General features: G+C 46.7%; 2 protein-coding genes across 19 annotated transcripts in view; both read right to left on the reverse strand.

Annotated features, from left to right (window-relative positions):
* GARNL3 (GTPase activating Rap/RanGAP domain like 3) overlaps positions 1–24,812 on the reverse strand; it is a 598,754-nt gene that overhangs the window by 457,751 nt on the left and 116,191 nt on the right. The window lies entirely within an intron of this gene.
* RALGPS1 (Ral GEF with PH domain and SH3 binding motif 1) overlaps positions 1–24,812 on the reverse strand; it is a 309,219-nt gene that overhangs the window by 284,174 nt on the left and 233 nt on the right. The window lies entirely within an intron of this gene.

Genomic DNA, 24,812 nt, shown 5'->3' on the forward strand with positions numbered 1-24,812 from the left:
TCTTCCTCACTGGACTGTCACAGCTATGGCCACCCACAGCTTCCATGACTCGCAAACCCTTTTCTGAGCAAGCCTACTTTGAAAACATATCCTTATTGCTGTAGCCAAACCCACTAGCAGTGTACAAAGAAGAAGCCATCAACCCACCCTTCCCTGTATGCCCTCCCCCTTCCACCCACCTCACTTTGAGCCGCCAAGAGCACATTCCTCCATGCCTTTCTGCCTGGCAACACGTAACCACGCAGGGCTCATGCCAGAGACCAGGGTCATGCCCTCCATGCCTCTGGGCCCAGACAAATCATGTCAATGGTGAAGCTGCAGGTTTAACAGAATAGAGACAGACAGGGCCTACGGCTACTACACCACCTAAAACCTTACATTTTCAAAAGGTGTAGAGCATTCAACTGGCCAAAGCAAGCATCAGAGAGGGAGACTAGACAGAGCTCCTCAGGTAGGGTAGCAGAGTTTTTACACCTAATGATATATCCTGGCCTTTTCTCACGCCAATTTATAGAGAGCTTTCCAACACTGCTGACGGGGGCTCCCCTACTTTTCACCTTTGCCACTATAAACAATGATGCAGAAAATGGCATTGTATGTACCACTTTTTACATCATTGTTTTATTTCTGCAGAAGAGATTCACAGAAGTATGCTGCTGGATTGCCAGACACAGGTATTTCAATGTTAGATATTCTCAGATCATGTTCCCCAAAAGTTGAACAATTCAGACTCCTACCAGTAATGTAAAGGAGCATCTACTTCCCCCATTCACTTGCTAACACTGGTTTTATCCATCTTTGTAACTTTTCTGACATTGAACCTATTGTTATAACTTGCATCCTGGTAGTGATTATCTTTTGAGGCCAAGTTCCTATCTTTCTCCTTGTCTTCTTTAGCTCCCATCTTTAGCCAAGCACCCCAGGTTCCCTTGCAGCTCAGTGTGTCCAAGCTCTACTCAAGAAGATGCACATGTTAAAGCTATGTAAAACTTCCGAGAAGTGTCTCAGAAAGGAAGGGGCACATCCTTCTCCTTATCTCCTCTGAATCCTGGAATGCGGGTGTGATGACTGGAGCTCAAGCAACTACACTGGGTCAGGAGTCAATCTGCTATGGATGGAAGAGTGGAAAGATATAAGGAACATGGGTCCATGATGTCTTTGATCCCACTATACCAACTCTAGACTGCCCATCTTTTTTTTTTTTTTTTTTTTTTTTTTTGAGACAGAGTCTCGCTCTGTCACCTAGGCTGGAGTGCAGTGGCGAGATCTCAGCTCACTGCAAGTTCCACCTCCCGGGTTCAAGCCATTCTCCTGCCTCAGCCTCCCAAGTAGTTGGAACTACAGGTACCCGCTACCAAGCCTGGCTAACTTTTTTATATTTTTAGTAGAGACGGGGTTTCACCGTATTAGCCAGGATGGTCTCGATCTCCTGACCTCCTGATCCGCCCGCCTCGGCCTCCCAAAGTACTGGGATTACAGGCGTGAGCCACTGCACCTGGCCTAGACTGCCCATCTTTTTACTTTTTTATGTGATGGTGTAAACCCAGCGTCGTTCAGGCGTTATTACATGCAACCAAATCTAGTCCTAATATAAGTTCTGATCTCTAATAGTCAAAATTGAACCCTTATCTCTCCTTCTGTAACACAATGAATAGCTATGTGGCCATGTTCTGTGTGCCCTATGTTTAAATGCACTTGTTTCCCCACTCTCTCATCCTTCCTCCCAAAGCCTTAGGTATTGTAGAAATGGTTTAGAATTTTTATTCGCAAACTATTATCATGTTTTCCCTTACAATAGATCTCCTTTATTTTTAGAACTCTTCATAATTTAATAATAGAAATTCCAACTCACCGCAGTTTAATCCATTGAGATTAAACTACATGCACTAAAAGATGTGCTATTCCAGCCGGACGCAGTGGCTCACGCCTGTAATCCCAGCACTTTGAGAGGCCGAGGTGGGCAGATCACCTGAGGTCAGGAGTTCGAGATCAGCCTGGCCAACATGGTGAAACCCCATCTCTACTAAAAATACAAAAATTAGCTGGGTGTGGTGGTGCATGCCTGTAATCCCAGCTACTCGGGAGGCTGAGGCAGGAGAATCACTTGAACTATTCGGGAGATGGAGGTTTCGGTGAGCTGGTATCATGCCACTGCACTCCAGCCTGGGCAACAGAGCAAGACTACATCTCAAAAACAAAACAAAACAAAACAAAAAAACAAAAACAAAAACAAGTGCCATTCCTGTTTCCTGCACTCCTTCCTTCCCTGTCTCCACATCTCTACTCCACTTCCATTGTCCTTGGGTTAGAGAACTTCACGGGATATTTTCCTCGGTTACATTTAATAAACCTTTTGTGCCCTCACATGTTTGAAAATGGCTTTCTTTTGCAATGGCACCTCACTGACATCTTGGCTAGGTATATAGAGAACTTCAGGCCCTCTCCCTTTAATAGTCTGGAGACACCAGCACACTGTCTTCCAGCCTCCAGAGTTGCACAGGGGAAGCCCAAGAGAGCCTAATTCTCTTTCCTTTGGGAAAAAAAAAATAATAATATATAAATATGTTCTTGCTACCTCTAAGTACCTCACATTTTCATTATTCCCATTTCTTGTCATTATTACTCTGGATTATGAAATATTTTTCCTTTGACATTCCAAACTACTAATTTCAGTTCTTCATTGACTTTTAGTTCCAGAAAGCCTCTCATATACTTTAATCTCCTCTCTTTGGGAGTTCTCTCCTTGTAAAGTTCTTATGCAGTCATTCCATTCATCCTGCCTCAAAAGCGCCACTGCTGCAAGTATGAAGCTTGGCTTCCTTCTCTCCCTTCCATGGCCAAGAGTCCTTAAATGCAATGTCACTTGCCTGTCAGTGAGTGCAAGTTCTCTATCCCCTGTTCACAACAGACTGCTCAAGCCCCTGCTGCCTTAGCATGCCTGAGGCTCGGGATGACTGGTCAGCTGTCATCCAGGTGGGCCCAGGTGAAATGGGTTAGCAGACTGTGGTCTTCCTAAGAGAAATGGAAACAGATTCTCTGCTCTTTGGTTCCTGTGGTGACAACGGGGGGAGGCAGTCCTCCCCTAGCTGAATGGACTCGGGCCAATTCAGCCCAGATTCCTTGGGACTGGCAGGATTCCAGCAGCCCCTCCAAGAGCATAGGCAGCAAGGGGCAGCTGAGTGCTTCTAATGGAATCCAACTCTAATCAGACAGTGGAGAGAGCTCCACTTCTAGAGCCAGAGACGGACCTTGACTCCAGTCCAACGCTGTCACTTCCTCGCTGTGTGACTTCACAGAAATTACTCATCTCTGAATCTCACCTCTGAGATTACTCCTTTGTTTAAAGCAGGGAGCATACGAGAAAACCAAGACTGGTTGTTTCTAGTATCCTCCTTAGGAGAACCAATCTACTGACATATAAAGTTTTGGGAATGTGCTTCTTCAAAGTACTATATGAGTTATTTACAGTGTTTTAATCATGCAATATCAAAGAAGACCGGGCCCCTGTGCAGAAACGCATCAGAAACTTTACCTTCTGCCTCTTTTGTAAAAACAGGTTGAGAGAAGAGTGAGGCTACCAGAAGAATCTGAGAAATATTATAATATTTCAGCTTTTAACATTTGTTGTGGCTGTTCCTACCTAAACTGAAGCACCTAGGATTCTTCCAGGCAAACACTCTCTGCCTCTTCCCATATTCTCTCGTTAGCTCAAGACCTGAGTGCCATGGGAACACAGGGGACAGATGCTGGGAGCCATAACAGATTCCATGCTGATTTCAGTCTTGTAACATTTATTGAGCATCTCCTGTGTGTAAGGCATTGAGCAAGACACAGACCTTGCCTTAAAAGAGCTTAAAGTCTAGTCGAGGAGATAAGGTAGGAGGTACAGAACAGATCAAAGCAGCACGATGCAATGCAGAATGTGGCCAGGGCCACAGTGCCATGAGGGTTTAAGGAAAGGAGAGCTCCTGCGAACTGGGGAGAGCAGAAAAGCATTCTTAGAAGGGGTGCCAAATGAGGTGGGCAGAATCTCAGGGGGCAAGAATGGTCCACAGCGCTGGGGAGGGGAGGTCACTCAGTTCGTAGTTCCTTAAAGACAAGGCTCAAGTCTTCTTTGTCTTCACATTCCTTTACCCCATTCTCCCACGGCCAAACGTAACTCACACAATCAGCTGGCCCTTTTCTGATTAAGGGTCTGAAGCAAGGACAGCTCCAAGTGAGGAAGCGAGGTGAACTGGAAAGAGAGAGGAGGGGGGCTTCTGGATAGGTACAGGGAGCTGACTGAGGTTGACAGGAGGTTGCCCAAGTAAGCCCAGCTGTTGGGGGAACAGACACCAATGGGAACACAAGGGTGACAGCATGACAGGGTAGCAAACAGAGGTGTGCACAAGGAGAAGGCAGAGAGAGAAAGACAGTTAAAAAAAACCCTCGACAGGAGAAGCAACAGAGAAAACCCCAGAGCTTCATGTGGTGAAGAAGCCCCTAACACATCCCCTGTTGTGTGGCTCGCGGAGGCTGCCCGAAGTCCTGAAATACACTCTGCAGCGCCTCAGTCCCATAGGGCTCCACTTGGCAGGAGGTTTCTCTGACTACAGCACCACCCGGCTCCCCTGTATCCAGTATATACCTGTGGGTGCCCACACGGCACGACCGTCTACTCAAGATGGTACACTTCACTGTGGTCAGCGCACTGGCTTACCAGGAATACATGCTGGGCTTCATAACCCCCAATCAATAGGACATACCTTCCCAGCACGTCTCTTTCCAAACAGTAGCCACTACAAAAGTAGGGGAAATAATTCAATTTACATTGATGTTCCACATGGTTAAGACTTGTCTTTCAAAGCTCAGTCATTTGGACCAGTTACAGTGCTATAAAGTCTGACTTCAATCTATTCTTTGAAATGTTAAAATACTTTTCCCATGCATCCATATTTGATATCATCGTTAGCCAACCAGGTGGCAAATCCTCTCCTAAAATCATGGAATTCATCCTATTTGGTCACTATTTTCCTTTCCCATCATGCTTTGGATACATGCTGTGGTAAATAAGCATGTAAGGTGTGCATGGGGAATGAACCCCAAAGAAAAAGTGGCTCTGTGGGAAAATGCATTCCAACAGGCCAAAAACCAAGCCCAGGCCTTGGGCACACCCAGCAAGAAGGGACCTCAGGAATGCCTGGACACAAACGTTCCTGCCCCAGGAGCATGTTGCTACGTGAAAAGAGTATAAAGGCAAGGGAGGGTGGGCATGGCGCGCCGCCCATGCAGGCACATGCAAGCATTGTACACGACGTGCTACGAGCTCAGTGGCCACTGGCTCATCTTGTCTCCCATGGCAGCTGTTCCAAAGCACTCCCTCACCTACCCCACACCTTACTCCACATGTGTGCACAGCCAGGGCAGGCTGGGAGGTGGCAGCCTCACCACCTCCCACACTGACAGAAGGTGACTTCGGCTCCCTCAGGACCCTCCTCTAACCTGGTCTTCCCCTCCCACCTCTGAGAAAGGCATCCACTGAGAGCCAGGGCTGGTGGCAGGCCCTGGACTTGGGGTCCAGTCCCAGCTGCCAGTCAGGCAGTCAGCCCCTTCTCTTGTCTCTGCCACTCCCTTGGTTCTTCTCTTTGCCTAAGAACATCTTCAGAACAGCTTTGACCCTTGAACCCCAGGCTACTTTCCCATCAGACACTCACCCGCTCAGTAACCCCTGCCCGAAGGCTGGGGTCACACTGGAGCCTCTGGGGTCCCAGAACCTCCTGCTGCTAATTGTTGAGAATAGTGGCCTAAGGCTCTCCCACCTCATGGCAGCTTTAACCTGCTCACCAGCCCTCTTTCTGGAGTCGTCCCTCCAGCCCTGATGATGCCCCGTCCCTCTTTCTCCTCCCATTTCCTTAGCCTCGTTGGTCTCCGGCCTCCCCTGCTGGTTCCTTTCTTCTATTTGGATGCCACACCAGCGCTGCCTTCCTTTCGTCCTCTCACCAAGCTTCCTCTTCATTCTACTCAGCCCTCCGGCTGGTTTCCAGGCCCCTGCCCCTTCGTCAGCTTCACCACCACCCTCCCCTGCCCCACATTTCATGATTCTACAACAAGGAAAGCAACCCTAACACAGGCCACCAACTGAATGGCATGAGGCTCACCCACTCACCCAGCTGCATCCACAGCCCGGCCTTGGCTCAGACTGCCCCCTCTTGTGGCAGCAAGCCTTGGCTCACCAAACTTTATGATCCTTCATGACCAACAGTTAAAAAAAAATTAAGTAAAGCACCTCTAACATGTGTATATGTATTTGTAAATTAATTATATGTTCTAATGCTTCCACATTTTTGTTTTATAAAAATGTTTTTATAACATTTATTTTATAAAAATGTTTTATAACATTTTGTTTTATAATGTACATTATATAATGTACTTTATATAAATGGACTCATACGGTCTATAACCTTTTCTATCTGCACGACCATTATGTGAAATTCATCAGATTGGCAGGGCGCGGTGGCTCAAACCTGTAATCCCAGCACTTTGGGAGGCCGAGATGGGCGGATCACGAGGTCAGGAGATCGAGACCATCCTGGCTAACACGGTGAAACCCCGTCTCCATTAAAATATACAAAAAACTAGCCACGCGAGGTGGCGGCCGCCTGTAGTCCCAGCTACTCGGGAGGCTGAGGCAGGAGAATGGCGTGAACCCAGGAGGCGGAGCTTGCAGTGAGCTGAGATCCGGCCGCTGCACTCCAGCCTGGGCAACAGAGCCAGACTCCGTCTCAAAAAAAAAAAAAAAAATTCATCGAATTGTTTTCATGGGCTTGTACATTAACTCTGACTACAGTATTCCATCATGGGCGTGTACCACGTGTATTATCCCTTCCACTACCAATGGACACTGGGATTGTTTCCAGTTTGAGCTATTACAGATGGTGCTGCTAGAAGCCAGCCTGAGCATGCCTTCTGGTACACATCCATATGCATTTCTTTGTGTCTGTCTCAAAGCTGGGTTGGTACCAAGGAGTGGAACTGCTGGGTCATCAGGTATGTATCTGTTCAGCTTTGATAGATGATGTCAATTTTCCAAAGTGGCTAGACCAATTTATACTCCCATCAGCAGTATGAAAGCTGACCACTCCACAACCTCACCAACATAATATTGTCTTTTTCTCCCTTCATTTTTGCCATTCTAGTAAGAAAGATACCACAAAGTACCGCAATCCCTTTTCAAAATGAGGAGAGTGAGACTAAGTGCTTCTCTCAAGCTCACAAACCCAACGTAAGTTGGAAGAGGCACCCAGGTCTTCTGACTCCGAATATGCTAAGGTTTCCACCATGGCCAAATATTGTTTCCAACGTAACAGCCTAACAACAGAAGAATTCCGAAGCACTAGTAAAAAAAAAACATGTTTGTGGACTATGCTAATCCCAACACATTGCTCCCGACAGGAGAGAGAGAATGTAGTGTCTATCAGCTGAACTTTGAGGCAGACACACAAAAAAATGTCTGGACACATACACCCCAGGTATTGACAATGAGATGATGGCCGTTTCTTTCTTTTCTGCCTTTCTTATTTTTGTACAATTAAAATTTAATAAAAGTTATTTTTTAAAATTCAGATATAATTTATCTATATTCATCTATAGAATTCAGTGATTTTTAGCATATTCACTAAGTTGCACAACCATTGCCACTATCTAATTCCAGAACATTTTGATCACCCTACAAAGAAATCCTGTGCCCAACCCATCAGCAGTTACTCCCCACTCCCTCTGCCACGAGGCCCAGCAAGTACGAATCTACTTTCTGTCTCTTTGGGTTTGCCTCTTCTACACGTTTCATATAGCCGGAATCATACGGTACGTGGACTTGCGTCTTGCTTCTTTCACTTAGAATGTTTTCCAGGTTTATCCATACTAGGCATGAAACAGTAGTTTATTCTTTTTTATGACTGAATAATACTCCTTTATATGTACGTGCCACATTTTGTTTCTCTGTTCATTAACTGGTAGATATTTGGGTTGTTTCCATTTTTGGCAATTACTAATAATGTTGCTATGACGCTGCCCACTAGTAGTCATCCTCCCTTTCTTCTTTTAGGTAGCCATGGCTTCCCAGAGTGTAGATTACCTTTCCTGGCTTCCCTTACTGCTAGTTGTGGCCGTAAGACCAAGACTAAATGAATGAGATGGAAGAGGTATCATGCCGAATTTCTGGACAGTAGCCCTCAAAGGCTGGAATGCATATGGAAAGGCTAGAGTTCTTGCAGCCATTTTAGGCCATGAAGTCACTTTGGACTTAGAAGCAACCTGGGTCTCTGACTATGCAGGCTCCATACCTACTCTGGCCTAATTACCTTCTGACTTCTTGCAAATAAGAAACTTCTAACTTGTTTATGTCTTTGTTATTTTGCATTTTCTCTCACTCATAGCACAACCTAAAGTGGCTCTCTCACAAGAGAGTGATAAGAGTTAAATGAGAACATATAACACAGATAGCCATTTTTATATTCCCTCAACAAAGAGTTTAGCACTGCTTTTATATAGTAGGCAACTCAAACATTTGTAGAAATGAATAAGAATCTGGAAAAATAAAGGCAATTTCACTCATTTAAAAAACTATCTTGTCCAGGAGCAGCAGCTTACGCCTGTAATGCCAGCACTTTGGGAGCTGCGGTGGGCAGATCACTTGAGGCCAGGAGTTCAAGACCAGCTTGGCCAACTCCATCTCCACTAAAAATGAAACCCCATTTCTACTAAAAATATTTTTTAATTAGCTGGGTGTGGTGGCACAGGCCTGTAATCCTAGCTACTCGCGAGGCTGAAACATGAGAATCGTCTGAACCTGGGATGTGGAGGTTGCAGTGAGCCAAGACTGTGCCACTATACTTCAGGCTGGGCAACAGAGCAAGACCCTGTTTCAAAAAAATTAAAAATAAATAAATACCTTCTTTTTTTACCAACTTATTTTTTCCAGGTAAACATCATTATTTTTTCAAGCTTTATAAAATATCTCATAGGAATTGCCTTAAATCTTTGCCAACATTTGGAGATATAATATTGTCACTATTACTATATTTAAACTTCTTTAGAAAGAGCCAGGAACTGATTGATTTCATCTTACCCATTCAATACATATTTAATATGAGGCTCCTCTGTAACAAGCCTAATTATAACCATGGGGCTTTAGAGTTAAAAAATAAAAAGATAAAATAAAATAAATAAATAAACAAACATTAGGTAAAGAATCCCGACAGCCAGGCTCAATGGCTTATGCCTATAATCCCAGATTCTCAGAAGGCTGAGGCAGAGGAGCACTTGAGGCCAGGAGTTCAAGAACCTGGGCAACACTGCAAAAGCCCATCTCTAAACAAAAACATTTTTTAAGCTAGGAGTGGTGGTGCACACCTATAGTCCCAACTACTTAGGAGGCTGAGGTGGAAGGATCACTTGAACCAAGGAGTTCAAGACTTCAGTGAGCTATCATTGCACTACTGCACCCCAGCCTGGGCAACAGAGCAAGACTCCATCTCTGAAAAAATAAAAATAAATCCCTGATGCCACTTCCCCACAATGTCTATCCACTAAAATACTCAGGGAAGTAAAAGCGGCAATAAAAATCTGTATCAGCCAGGCACAGTGGCTCACACCTGTAATCCCAGCACTTTGGGAGGCCATGGCAGGCATTATTACCTGAGGTAGGGAGTTTGAGACCAGCCTGACCAACACGGAGAAACCCCATCTCTACTAAAACAAACAAACAAAAAAATACAAAATTAGACAGGCGTGGTGGCACATGCCTGTAATCCCAGCTACTCAGGAGGCTGAGGCAGGAGAATCGCTTGAACGTGGGAGGCGGAGGTTGCGGTGAGCTAAGATCACGCCATTGCACTCCAGCCTGGGCAATAAGAGCGAAACTCCGTCTCAAAGAAAAAGAAAAAAGAAATTTAAAAGAGAAAATTTCTATCATCACTAAGGACTAAGGTTACTTTGTCCTCATCATCTCCAGGTACTGATTCAGAATCTCTTGCCTTTCTTCTTCGCAGCCAGTAAGACGACTTTGATCATGCTTAATAGTTCCTGGACCTTGTACCTTTCATTTTCTATCATGTCATGTTTTTATGATTCTCCACTGCTATCCTTATCCTCTCGGTGTTCCAGTAATTTTGCCAGTGGATCTGGTTTTCCCTCTCATGTTGCTAATCTCATACTGAACTTGTTACTGTTGATGTTCTTTATTTCAAACATTTATCATATAGGTTAGATTTGGTCTAATGGAGGTATTTACAGAGGTACCCACATGATGGTCATCATCACTATCATCACCATTTATTGAACCATTACTCTGTGACAGGTACTGTGCTAAGCACCTCATCCATAGAAATACACCACCAAATCCATGCAATAATTCTCTAATGAATTATTAGAGAGAAAGTAAGAAAACTGAGGCCCAAAGAGGTTAGGTAACATATCCAAGAACTGACAGCCAGTAAGAGTATCCTTGGCCAGGCGCAGTGGCTCACATCTGTAATCTCAGCACTTTGGGAAGCCGAGGTAGGCGGATCACCTGAGGTCAGGAATTTGTGACCAGCCTGGTAAACACAGTGAAACCCTGTCTCTACTAAAAATACAAAAATCAGGCTGGCATGGTGGCGGCCACCTGTAATCCCAGCTACTTGGAAGGCTGAGGCAGGAGAATTGCTTGAAGCTAGGTGGTGGAGGTTGCAGTGAGCCGAGATTGTGCCACCGCACTCCAGCCTGGGCAACAAAAGCGAGACTCCATCTCCAAAAAAAATAAAAAATAAAAATTCCTCACTGGTAGTATTTGTGCAAAGGCAGGATTTGAACACAGCTCAGTCTGCCTCTTATTCTGAAACATTTCTTTATGTTCTATAGGAGCTGAATAGCTCCTATATGTTCTGTACTGGTACACATATCCCATCATCCTGCCGCTACTTTCTATCCATCTGTTCCCTTCTCTTTGCCCAGCATTTGGGTTTCTCAGCTCAACCAGTATTAATTCCTTTTCTTCTTCCTCTCCTAAGAAGCAAAAGGCATCACACCACGGCGGTCAGTCCTGGTATTAAGGACTCCCCCTCAAGTTAACCCTGATCCTTCTCACCACTCCTCAGCTGTGGCTTTCAGCATCAGCGTCAGCGACAGCTGGGTCTGTGCCTCTGTCCTACACTCAAAGGTCTTAGGGTTGAGGGTAATACTAACAACACACACAGTGGATCACAGATCAGTTTCCCACCGGATCTGTCAGATTGAAGGCTCTTCACCTGGTTCTGTAAGCTAAGCTCAATCAGGCATTTAGGCTTATCGGGGGGACAGACTTCCACTTTTACCACTTTAGGATATCACCCCCCATACCACCACCAGCAATCTGAGTAGATCCCAAGTACTCTAACTCTCAGACTCCACCCATAAGTTCCAGAAATTCTATAACAGGCTTTTCCCTGCTACCCAAGCACAGAATATAGAGTGGACCAGGGATGCACCCCAACCCCAAGTCACAGATACCTACCCACATATCACGTTAGTCTAATCTGAATGGTTTAATCATCTTCTCAGACTCCAGCTGTTCCGATCAGCTGCCTTTCCTAGGACCTAGACACACATTCCTGAAGTTGCAGATGTATCTGGAACCTCGCAATGTCAGATGGGGGAGGGTGCAACTCTCTGGCTTCAGGGGACAGAGATTTTAGTCCCAAGGACCAGCAATAGAAGGCACAAGAGAATTGCTTGAGAAGGCTGCTAGGAGGCGATGAAGGGTGTAGAGACTGTCTGCAGCAAAAAGCCTCTTTCAGAGTCTTCTGCACACGACAACAAAGGTAACTGAAGAATAACCTCTCATGGGAGACTGGCTCTGACACTAGTGTAAACAAATGTTGACGGCAGGCATGGAAGGCTCAGTTCTAGGAGGCAGGGCAATAATTCCCTAATGAATTACTAAGGAGAAAAATGAGAAAACTGAAGCCCTGCAGGGAAAGAAGTGGAAGTTGGTGCCCTCACCACCAGTTTCCACACCATCATTCTTCCGGTCTTTCTTCCTAGCTGCCCATTCCTCCTCTTGCTTCTTCCCTGACTTCCACTTCCACCTCTCATGCTGATGCTCCCCAGCAATTCAGCCAGGACTCTCATCCACAACCACACAGCCTTCCTGAGCGATCCCATCCTCTCCTACAATACAACTTCAGGGGCCAGCTACCCAAGAATGACCCCAAGTATCTCCTGAGGCATCGGAACCATCTGTGAAAGCCCTGAAACATAAGACTACCAGCCTCCCTCCCCGCAAACACTACAGAGGACTCTGATGCTCTACAGTGTGAGAACCACTGTTCCAGCCTAGATCTCTCTCTCTCAGCCGCAGATGAGCAGGCCAGTTGCGAAGTGGGCGGGTCCACCAAGCGATTCCACAGTCATTCCAAACTCAAAATGGCCCAAACCAAATTCACAACCTTCCCCTACCAACCCGGTATTCCTTTCACGTTTTATAGCTCAGTGACTGGTCCTACCATCTCATGGCACCAAGTGAGAAACTCTGACATCGCCCTTCCTCCCATCTACCAAGTAGGAGAGGCCTCTACATCAGTTTCTTTTGAGCCTGCCTTCGCCTCCCCATCCACCTAGCCAGGACCCCATCATCGCACTCTTGAATTCCTATAATAACCCTCACTCAGCTCCCAATCTCTAGGCCCCTTTCACACCATCGTCCTCCACACTGCCACCAGGACTACAAGTGACAATCCTTCTCTCCTCTTACAGCTTCAGTGATTCTCCACTGACCACAAGACAACACCTACGCTCCTAGGCACTGCCTGCAAGTCCCTCTGAGAACTGACCCCAAACCACCTCTCCAACCAGCTCCTCCTCCCTCCATCCTCCACCACAAACCTCACGCTCCAGCAACACCACACTGCCCACCACCCCTGAAGCACATCATACTCCTTCCTGCTTCTGCACCTTTGTACAATCTGTTTCCTCTGCCTGTATCCTGCTTCACCTGGAAAAATGAAAATCTTTAAGAGTCTGTGAGTCTTACTCAGTCCCATGAGCTTCCATTTCCACTACTCTACTTCCCAAGACACGGTATTATCATTATGTATTTACTTCCATCTGTCAAGTCTTGGTGCTCCTGAGGGCAGGGTCTGCAGTGTCAAGCCCTATTACATGCTTAGTAAATGTTTACTTAATGACTGAAAACCACTAATGAGGTCCAAGTATTCTTCCACACCTTCAAGAAGCAAAGGAAGCAACCAATCTCTAGAGCAATAAAAATAAGGCCAACTGCTATCTTGGAAACCACAGGTAATGTTTCAGTAATAGATGCTTTTGGTGACAGCTGAGGAGTTATGAAAAATGAGTCAGCAACTACATAATTTGTCCATTATTTCTGGCACAGTCCAAGGAAACAAGGCCATGACCAGAACACCGGTCCCTCCCTTGATCTCAGTGCTTTAGCCATGCTGGCTCCCCAGCACATCTGGAGTCCACCATGCCCTTTTTCCAGCTAGGATGATGGCAGATGCAACCGTCACCTCCCCACCTGGCTAGCTTCAATTCACTTTCAGGTGTCAGCTTAAAGGCCCCTTCCTCTAGTAAGCTGTCTCTGACTCCCCTAGCAGGAAAGCCATTCAATATATGGTCTCTTAGCACCTTATACTCCTCTTTTGCAGACATCAGTGCTATAATTATTATATATTTTTTTAAGAGATAGGGTCTATGTTGCCCAGGCTGGTCTCATTACATTGCCCAAGCTAGACTCAACTCTTAGACTCAAGCAATCTTCCTGCCTTAGCCTTCTGAGTAGCTGGGACTACAGGTCCCAGCTACTGTGCACTGTAATTTTTTATTTATTTATTTATTTTTTTGAGACAGAGTCTCACTCTGTCTCCCAGGGCCTGAGTGCAGTGGTGCCATCTCAGCTCACTGCAACTTCTGCCTCCAGGTTCCAGTGATTCTCCTGCCTAGGCCTCCCAAGTAGCTGGGATTAAAGGCGCGTGCCACCACGCCCGGCTAATCTTTTGTATTTTTAGTAAAGAGGGGGTTTCACCATGTTGGCCAGGCTGGTTTTGAACTCCTGACCTCGAGTGATCTGCCTGCCTTGGCCTCCCAAAGTGCTGGGATTACAGGCATGAGCCACCACACCCAGCCCCTATATTTACTTTTTTATGTACTTGTTATTATTTTTGTTATTTAACCTTGCTACTAGACTGTACGCTAAAGTACAGCAAGGACCAGATCTTTTTATTTATTTATTTATTTATTTTATTTTATTTATTTATTTATTTATTTTTTTTTTTTTTGAGACAGAGTCTTGCTCTGTCGCCCAGGCTGGAGTGCAATGGTGCGATCTCAGCTCACCTCAACCTCTGCCTCCCAGGTTCAAGCGATTCTCCTGCCTCAGCCTCCTCAGTAGCTGGGATTACAGGCATGCGCCACCATGCCCAGCTAATTTTTTGTACTTTTAGTAGAGACGGGGTTTCTCCATGTTGGTCAGGCTAGTCTCGAACTCCCGACCTCAGGTGATCCACCCACCTCAGCCTCCCAAAGTGCCGGGATTACAGGCATGAGCCACCACGCCCGGCCTTTTTTTTTTTTTTTAACCACTGTGGCCTCACACTTGGCATAGCACTGGCACTCAGCAGACCCTGGACAAGAACTGGATGGATGGATGGACAGATGGCCAGATGGGCTAGTAGGCAAGTAGTAGTTATGGAGGACAGGAAAGAATAAGGAATAAGGTTACCTTCAGTTATTGGTACAATCCTTGATAATCATCCAGCTCTCTTTGTTCTGACTTAAGCCTCATAACACAATCTCAGATATTAAAACTGGGGCTTCCCTACTGAAAAGGGATGCATGCACACCAAAGATATTCCTGTTTACATGGAAAGTGGAAGTCTCAAAGCAAATGGACACATTTGGCATTCTGACTTCATATTCATTGATCTTTCTATATACCAGGTTGCTTCTCTGTTCCACAAGTACTACTGACTATAGAATCTCAGTCCTTAAGAACCCCCCGAAATCATGATCGTGTTAACAGACCACAACAGACACTGTCTTTTCTTAACTAGCCACCAACACTGGACTAGATATTGGAGCTGTGTGCTAAGTCAAGTTTACGTCCTGTTCCCACACAGTCACGCTGCAGATTCAACAAAGGCCCCTGAAGCAGACACTTTCATCTGAGATAAATGCTTCACCATGGGCATGGTTTATTAGCAGCAGTACAGGAACTGCAGGCAGCTGTTGAGAAACTGTCACATGCATATGGACGTGTTCGAGTTCATGGGCTTCGTCAGGTGGGGAATCAGGGCACCTGAGTATGAAACTCTAGCAAAGCCTCCACCCTCATCTGGAAAGTAGAAAGAGTGGACTCAATGCTTGGTAACCATCAGGACACACGGACACTATATGTGATAAGCACAAAGGCCATAGTGATGCTCATTGCCAAAGTGTCCCATGGCAGATATAGCTAGAGACACATTAAAGAAATAAACTAACTGAAACAACAAGTATCTTCTGAAAACAGCAAAGGATGCTACATATCAATCAGCAAGTAACTTCTAATCTTATCAAAAAAGCTTGTCAGCCAGGTGTAGTGATACTCGGGAGCTACTTGGAAGGCTGAGGCAGGAGGATCGCTTGAGGCCATGAGTTGAAGGCTGCAGTGTGCTATAATCGCACCTGTGAATAGCCACTTTGCTCCAGCCCAGGTGACTCAGCAACACTGTGTCTCCTTTAAAAAAAAAAAAAAAAGCTTCTCAACAAGAACACAAATTATAACCCTAGTTACAAACTAATTATCACAGGTACCAATAATTACTATACTTCAGTCATTTACAGGAAAGTTCAGTATTTTCTGCCCCATAAGCATGAAACAAGACCTTAAACCCATCATTCCAGATTCAACTCAACTCCTCAAACTCAATCACCAGGAAACCGAAACATCTAAAACCAAGGAAACTATCACAACCACCTTTTTCCAATGAAGCCCTGTTGCCTTATCTCACCTGTGACTTCTTTTTTTTTTTTTTTTTGAGACGGAGTCTCGCTCTGTCACCCAGGCTGGAGTGCAGTGGCGCAATCTCGGCTCACTGCAAGCTCCGCCTCCCGGGTTCACGCCATTCTCCGGCCTCAGCCTCCCGAGTAGCTGGGACTACAGGCGCCCGCCACTGCGCCCGGCTAATTTTTTTCTATTTTTAGTAGAGACGGGGTTTCACCATGGTCTCGATCTCCTGACCTTGTGATCCGCCCGCCTCGGCCTTCCAAAGTGCTGGGATACCTGTGACTTCTACAATGAGTGTGTCAGAAGCCACACCGTGAGGCAGCCAGGAGCATGAGAAGAGGCATTTGAGGCATTAGGACCCTCAGCTTCTCTCATAGCTACATCTTGGGCAATGTGTTTAACCTCTCTAAGCTTCCGTTTTCTTCTATGCACTTCAAAACCTGCCCTACCTACCTGCAGAATCAACGTACGGCTGGAATAAAAAGTGTGAAGAGAACTTTAAAGTGTTGTAAAGTGTTGAGATACTGTATAACGGATGGAACCTCAGATCTAACAACCTTCTCATTTTATAGATTCAGATCAGTCACTGGGAGCCCACTATTTACTCCATTTGTTCACCCAGTAAACATTTATGGAGCATCTACCACAGGCCGGATGCCAGGCTGGGCACTGAGGACCTGCTGGTGGGCAAAACAGCCACAGCCCATGACCTGATGGGACTGCACTGCACCAAGGGAGATCCTCAGACATATCCAGCAATTACCCTAGAAAGCATATTCTTACACCTCACAGGCCATGCTAATGATTTGGTCTTTTTTCTGACAGAAATTAGAAGCCACTGGAGGCTTTTAAGCAAAGGGAATGGCATACGCAGACCATTCTGGCTGCCTTGCACCAGCCTGGGGTAGGCCCTGAATATGCAAGAACAAACGCGGACTCTTACTCTGTAAAGTCTAGAGAACGGTCATGAGGGAGTCACCGGTGGGCACAATTGTACTGTATGCTACGGCAGGGCACACAGTGAGAGAGCTGTGGGAGCCCAGCAGGAGAGCAATCTATAAATGCCAGTGGACTGAAAGTGTTAGAGATATGGTGCCTAGAAAGAAAAAATAAACAGCTGCACAGAGGACTAATCCTCTCTGTAATTCCACATAACGAACTTTATTGCCAGAGAAAGACAGCAAATTGTCTTGAATCTATTAACTTGTTTTCCATAAATATTTAATTATTCAGAAATAGGCCAAAAGCACAAACTTTCCTTGCCCTAGTTATCAGGCTTATACAACAGTGTGTGATAATTACTGTATCCAATAAATATGGACTTAAATATACTCCCTATTCTTCCTTTCATCTCAGATGATTTTGAAAGAACCTATGGCTGTCAAGGCCAAACATTTAAATTTTCTTCTGATTACTCAAAAATTGACTTAACCTTAAAATATATTTAAATTCTGAAGAGGGAAAGTATCATGTTGCATTATTAGTTTATATTTAAGACCAATCATTTACATGGAATAACAGAATGATTAAACAGAAAGAACTTGAGAAGCCAACCCCCAGTTCCTAAACGGGCCTGAGACAAAGGCACCCAGAATGGCTCTGTCCTCTCCTTCACCAGTACCCTATGTCTTTGTGGGAGCTGAGGCTTGCACCTGCAACCCCAATGCAGAAAGAGTTCTGCCCGCCACCCTAGACACGCTTGCCAGCTCCCCATCACCAAGTACATGTGTATTTTAACACATTGCTTGCGCAGTAACTCACATAACTTCCATAGGTAATACATTCATACCCTGAGAAAAGCATCCTAAAAATCGTATAACCCTGGGTGAAAAGAGGACACTATTCTAGCTCCCATTTCCTGGGCGCTCACAATGTGCAAGCCCTCTGCTAAGCCCTATTCTGTAGCGTCTCCCTGAAACCCTGTATGAACCACACAAAGGCACATACTATCTCACCTCTTGTATTGATGAGGAAACAGAGGTAGAGTCATTTGCTCAAAGCCACAAGGGTTGTGAGTGATGGAGTCAGAACACAAACCCACATCTGTTTATGTCCCAACTTCAGAGTCTGTGTTTTAAGCACTGCCCTATCTGCCTCTCTGACGCTCAGGAGATCAATCTCCTGCAAAGAAAAACATGACAGATTTGAAAGCTCTACAGAAAAAACAAGGAATGATTTGCTGTTCTGGGTCTTCAGGTCTCTGCGCTCGTCAGCAAGCACAGGCGAGACAAGTACAACTCATGCCTCTCCTTGGGGAAAAGTCACAGAACTGATCAGTGCAGGTACTTGGACAAAGAAAAGGTGTTCACGATGATGATGGGTGAAATGTACCTTTCAGAAGAGCTCATGCAGGAAGTGGGGAGGAAATACTTATAGACAAGCCTATAGACCTGGAGCCATAGTATCACCTGCAGGGCTGGTGAGGAAGGTCCTGAGGACTCCTTGAGCACTTGATGACTTCAGAGTTGATTATTCAGGCGACTTGACCTTCACATTCAATACCTAACTTTCGCCATGACCACGACACTATCACTAGGACCCTGAGGAAACAGCTCAAGAGGCGCTTTTTGGTTCTCCCACAGCACCATGTATAATTACAATAGTGAGCACTCTGTAAGCATTAGCTTCCTGGCAGGCACTGTGCTAAACACTGCACTGCATTCACTGAAATCTTCAACAGTCCTAAGTTAGGTAATACTGCTATCCCCACTTCACCAAATCAGTAAACCAAGACTCAGAGCTGGGAAGACACCTACCCATGGTCACACAGGTTGTCTCTGACAGAGGCAGGATTTGAACCCAGGTCTGCCTGGCTCCGAGCCTGAAACTGCTTGGCCGCTTCACGAGCAGTTCTCTGTTATGGCCAATCGCCTTCAGTCACCTTCTGTTTGTGGGTGACTTCTCCACTGACTGTGAGATCCCAAAGGGCAGGGACAAAGCTTCATCTGCATGTGTCCAGCATCCAGCACAAGGTTTAGCCCAAAGCAAGAGCCCAGCAAGGCAGGTTAATGAATGCCCGCCTGAAGAAAGTCAAGTGTACTCTCTGCTATGAAAGGAGGCCCAGAAACACTCCTCACAGAAGCCAATCCAACCAACTCTTCCCCCGAGTTAAAATCTATGAGCCACCTACTCAGTTCCTTTGGCCTGCTCCTCCACAACCCCAGCCCAAGGCAAGGGAGAGCAGTCATACTTCTGCGGAAAGGAGAGTTTCAGCAAGCATGAGCAGCTCATTCCAGACTTGTCCATTTTTCTGCTTCCTCATCTTGACTTTCAGCATCTGCAACAAATATTTCTTTTTTCCCATCCCTAAGACTTTTTAGGTCAAGTATCATCAGCCATACCCAAAGCCTACAGCTAGCATATAGCACAGCACATGCCTGTCTCAGAGTCAGCACTCAAATATTTGGGGAGTGAAGAAGTATAGTCCAAGGAATGGGTTTCACAGAGACCTGGTGACATATAAATAAGAATCTGCTACCATTTAGTAGTACAATTTGTCTGAGCATAGGTCCATCACACTGTTCAACAAGAGCCTACCCTGTGCCAAGCTCTGGGGACCCAGCAGCAAAGAAAGCAGGAGACTTTCCTTGTGCAGAGTAGAGACACAGGCAAAAAGTCACATATGCGATAACATGACGTGTGCTCTGATCCAGGTACACACAGAAGGAAAGTCAAGGTAGTACAAATAGGAGGGTGCCTGGAAAAATTAAGTAGGTTTCACAAAGGAGTGAAAATTTGAGCTGAGGAGGCATTCCCAAATCACCCCAGGGAGAAGTCACTGTTCCCTGCCTCTGTGACCTCACACAATGCTCACCTCCCACCACCTGGCCCACTATACTGTTTGGTAATCAATGGCTTGTGTGCCAATCTCCACACACAGCATGTGAGCACCTCAAAGGCAAGGACTTTAGGTATTCTCCACGGCTCACCTTTAACTGTCCAGTAAATATCTGCTCACAAAGAATAGAATCTATTTCAGATTATTAATAACGTAGCAGCTCATCCTTCTTAAGCACCTACTATGACCTGCTATTGCTGTATGTACTTTGCATTGCATGATCTCACTTCCTCTGCACAAAAACCCCCAAAGACAGATCCTATTATCATTATCTATTTTACAGATATGGAAACTGAGATGCAGAGAGATTAGGTAAATTGTTCCAAGTCACACAGCCAGTAAGTGACAGAGCTGGACTTTGAATCAAGGCCTGCATGGAAAATCAGTTCTCAATTACCAGTGAACAAATCCCTTTTCCTTTCTCTTTCTGTACTCTGCCTTGCATCCAGATACATGGATTGCCCTTTAATCTACTGTTCACTGGGACTAAGGCCACTTTTTTTCCTAGGACAAAGGATGTCTCTTGTTAGGCTTCTAAACAATGACTGCTAACTAATACTGAGTAAACATCATTGAGGAGTGGGGGGTGGAGGTACAAAATTGTGCTTATAGCAGTCAAAAACATTTATTAAGAAGGAACTGTACATACTAACTGACATATTTTCCACTGTTAGAACAACGTCAAAGTAAATCAAGTGAATACATGAAGCAACAATGAGTATGTATAGAATGCTATTCTTTGCGTAAGAGAAAGAATATATAATAAACAAGAAACTGGTAACAGTGGCTGCTTCTAGGGAAAAGGACTAGGAACTGTCAACTTGAGGCAAGACAGACAGTTACTTTACAATTTATTCCCCCACTTGCCTTTAAAAATTCCATGTGTGGGCCCGGCACGGTGCCTCACACCTGTAATCCCAGCACTTTGGGAGGCCAAGGCAGGCAGATCACCTGAGGTCCAGAATTCGAGATCAGCCTGACCAACATGCAGAAACCCCATCTCTACTAAAAACACAAAATTAGCCGGGCACAGTGCCTCACGCTTGTAATCTCAGCACTCTAGGAGGCCGAGGCGGGCGGATCACAAGGTCAGGAGATCGAGACCATCCTGGCTAATACAGTGAAACCCCATCTCTACCAAAAAATACAAAAAATTAGCCGGGCGTAGTGGTGGGCGCCTGTAGTCCCAGCTACTCAGGAGGCTGAGGCAGGAGAATAGCGTGAACCTGGAAGGCAGAGCTTGCTGTGAGCCGAGATCGCGCCACTGCACTCCAGCCTGCTGGGGTGACAAAGCAAGACTCTGTCTCAAAAAAAAAAAAAAATCCACGTGTGATTTTTTTACTTGCTCAAAATATAAAATAAAAACTATATTTGCTAGACGTGGTGGCTCACACCGGTAATTTCAGCACTTTGGGAGGCCGATGGGAGGATCACTTGATCCCAGGAGTTCAAGACCAGCCTGGGCAACATAGTGAGACTCCCATCTCTACAAAAAATTTAAAAATTAGCCAGGTGTTGTGGCACAGTACTTGGGAGGCTACGGTGGGAGGATCATTTGAGCCTGGGAGGTCAAGCCTGCAGTGAGCCCATGACTATGCCATTGCACTCCAATCTGGGTAACTGAGGGAGACCCTGTCTCTTAAAAAAAAAAAAAATTTTAAACTATATTCAAAGAAATCATTTATTACTGGGCCTTTCCCAAATGCTTACATATATACGACTGCAATCATGAAGAATTATGTATGTTTATGAACAAAAATTGAATGAACTTAATGTGTGATGAAATGGAACCATGCAACAACTGTTGTCTTTTATGTTGAAGTTCTCTAATTTTACTAATGTTACAATATTTTTGTGCAATAAATAAAGTGTATGTTAAAGGTACAGATACCATATGCATAAAAGCAGCAGGGACAACTTGCCACACCTTCTTTGCAGTTAAAGTCCTTCATCTGTTCTTTCAACAAGCATTCAGTGAGCACCTACTGTGTGCCAGGCAAGGTGCTAGACAGACGTTTTTAAAAGAAGAACTAAACAACAGGTCATTGGTTTCCTCCCTCCTGCCTTTGAAGAAAATATGACTAACCAGAAGGCCAGATCTAGAAGAACTCTTGGTGATCACATAGTCTAACACCCTCCTCACTCAGCTAAGAAACCCAAGGTCTGGAGACAGGAAGGGATTTGTTCAAGGTTATATAAGAAATAGAGGCCTCAGAATTCCCTGTCCTGCTCTCCTTGCATGTTACATGCTGTTCTGAGTGGCTTGTGTTGAAAGATGGGCAGGCAGTGAGAGACAGGACAGGACCCTAACCGGGTGGATCAGGTGCCTTCTCCCCTCCTGTCTCATTTATTCTTCATAACAACCTCACAAGGTGGGCATGGTTATCCTTGCTTTACAAATAAAGAAACCAAAGCTCTGTGAAGCTAAGGAAGTAGTGCTGGTTCACTCAGCAGGAGGTGGCAGCCTGCGGTTTCAAACAGACCTGACTGACTTCCAAGTCACAGTTCTTACCCTCCATACTGAAAAGGAAAATCCATTTCAAGAGGAGAGCCATATCAGAGCGCCTCAGATGCAGTATTTTTCATTAATGAAGTCTTTCTCTAGACTCTGAATGCTGCTAATCCCCTCACTATTCAACACATGTTCTAACTCTTCTTTGCCACCAAGTTTGAGCTTTCCTTCTAACCCAAAAAGCATGACGGTCACTCACATAGCAGCAATCTCTGAGAGTCATTAACACCATTTCTGCCAAGACAGAGTGGGAGAACTCTCACATGCTGCTTCTACGTCCTCTGGGACCTGCCACACAAGCACAGGCACCAGTAAGGGCCTCATCCCCTCAATGCTACTGGGTCACCACTGCAACAACTAGTGGTAATGAGGGAGTCCAGCACCATGGTTTCTGGCCCCCAAAAGTCCCACAGCTTCTATAGTGGGGGAAAAAAATGCAGGTTAGTAGAGAAGTATCCACCTACCTTCGCTTCTGTCCATGCAATGAAGGTAGGAGGGAGGCATTACAGTTTGGACTGGTCAACTACCAGCAAGCAGAGGCACTGGGCTTCGAAAGGTCACATACATGGGTATATAACACTCTTCTGAAATTCAGAAAGAGCCCTGTCATCTTGCTTCCTTCTCCCTGCCCCTGTGGGTACACAGTGGAGTCAGGCATTGCCTTCTTTCAGGGGTCTTCTTTTTGGGATTTCTGTGTGTTTTGAGACGGAGGAGTCTCACTCCATCGCCCAGGGTGGAGTGCAGTGACACGATCTCGGCTCACTGCAACCTCCACCTCCCAGGTTCAAGCAATTCTCCTGCCTCAGCCTCCTGAGTAGCTGAGATTACAGGTGCCCACCACCATGCCCGGCTAATTTTTGTATTTTTTCGTAGAAACAGGGTTTCACTATGTTGGCCAGGCTGGTCTCAGACTCCTGACCTCAAATGATCCACCCTCCTTGGCCTCCCAAAGTGCTGGGATTACAAGCGTGACCCACTGCACCCCACCCTCTTGGAATATGGTAAAATCGGGGTCTGTACTTGGATGGGAGCAGAGGGACTTCCATAGCCTCAGGCCTGAGCTTTATGCTCCAGCTCAGAGTCCTCACCGGGGTTGGGGTCTAAAGGTCAGCAAACAAATGTTCTTCTGCTTCCACTTGCCACTGCTCCCTGCGTTGCAGCAGCTCCGTCAGAGGCCTCGCAGGAGAAGCAGTCACGATCGAAGACACAGCTGAGTCTTTTGGGAACTCCCAAAAAAAACCTCATCCCAAACTGCGAAAAGAAAGTGGTCTAGTCTCACCTCTTAACTAGAAACAAACCCTCTCTTCTTTAGACTCTCCAGTCCCTGAATCCAACCTGCCCATCGGCATAAGAAAAGGGAAACTCTTAACTTTATCCAGCGATTTGCTCAGTAGGCACTGTTTCATCCTATCCTCACCAGGCCCCTGGGAGACGCACAGGCAGGTACTAACATGCTCATTTTGCAACGGAGGAAACAGGTGAAAAACTCTCCCAGGTAGCAAAGTCAAAAGCTTCTGAATTCTCATCCCTGCTCTCCCCTCTTACCAGGCTGCCATTTCAGTCTTTCTGAGACGCACTGCTGAGATCTACAGCAGCTTCTGGTACCAGTAGCTAGCAAGCCAGGACCCCTCCAAGCCTCACACTACTCTTCAAGCACACACATGTTTCAACAGCCTATCATCCAATGACAGCCAACCCCCCCGGCTCCCGCATCCTAGCATGCCCCTTCAACAGCAACAGGAAAGCCCCTGAGGTGCGAAAAACAGCGCGCCCCACTTAGGGCGCGGCGTAGCATAGGGGAGGCAGCCGGCCGGTAACCAGGACAGCTGAGCTCCAAGCCCGAGTCAGCAGTGGCACAGGCAGGCCCGGACGGTCCTTCTAGCGGCATTTCCGGATGCCCCCAGAATCCCCAGGGAGCCCAAAGCCCCCGTGCCCACCCCCCTGGACAGCGGAGACGGCGGCCTTTCCTTCGCGGGCGACCACCCACCCTCGCCCGCTCCTCACCTGGGGCCCTGCTTCCGCACCGCAGTCACCCGGGCCCCGCCCCCCGCCGCTGCAGGTCCCTGGACCCCGCCCCCCGCACCTGTGCTTTCCCCAGGTCCGGCGCGCTGGCCGCACCCCGCAGCCCCGCCCACGGCAGCCCCGCCGGCCCCGCCCCCCGCACCTGCAGCCGCGGCGCCCCGCCCAACTGCCTCCCCGGCCCCGCCCCCCGCGCCCGCGCCTCTTCCCCGCCATCCTTCACGCTCCCGGGGACCAGCGCGCCCCCGGCCCCGGACCCCAGAACCCCCGGATCCCGGCCAGGCCCCGGCGCCGGGCACCCGCAGGCACGGCCCGGCCCCGCCTCCCGAACCGAGGCCCCTCCCCGGCTCCGGCGGCCCTCGGGGTCCCGCCCCCCGCACCTGCAGCTCCCTCAGGCCCGGCCTCAGGGCCCGCCCCGTCCCGCCCCGCCGGCCGCGCCTCTC

Source organism: Macaca thibetana, chromosome 15 (assembly GCF_024542745.1).
Source record: "Macaca thibetana thibetana isolate TM-01 chromosome 15, ASM2454274v1, whole genome shotgun sequence".
Taxonomy (NCBI): domain Eukaryota; kingdom Metazoa; phylum Chordata; class Mammalia; order Primates; family Cercopithecidae; genus Macaca; species Macaca thibetana.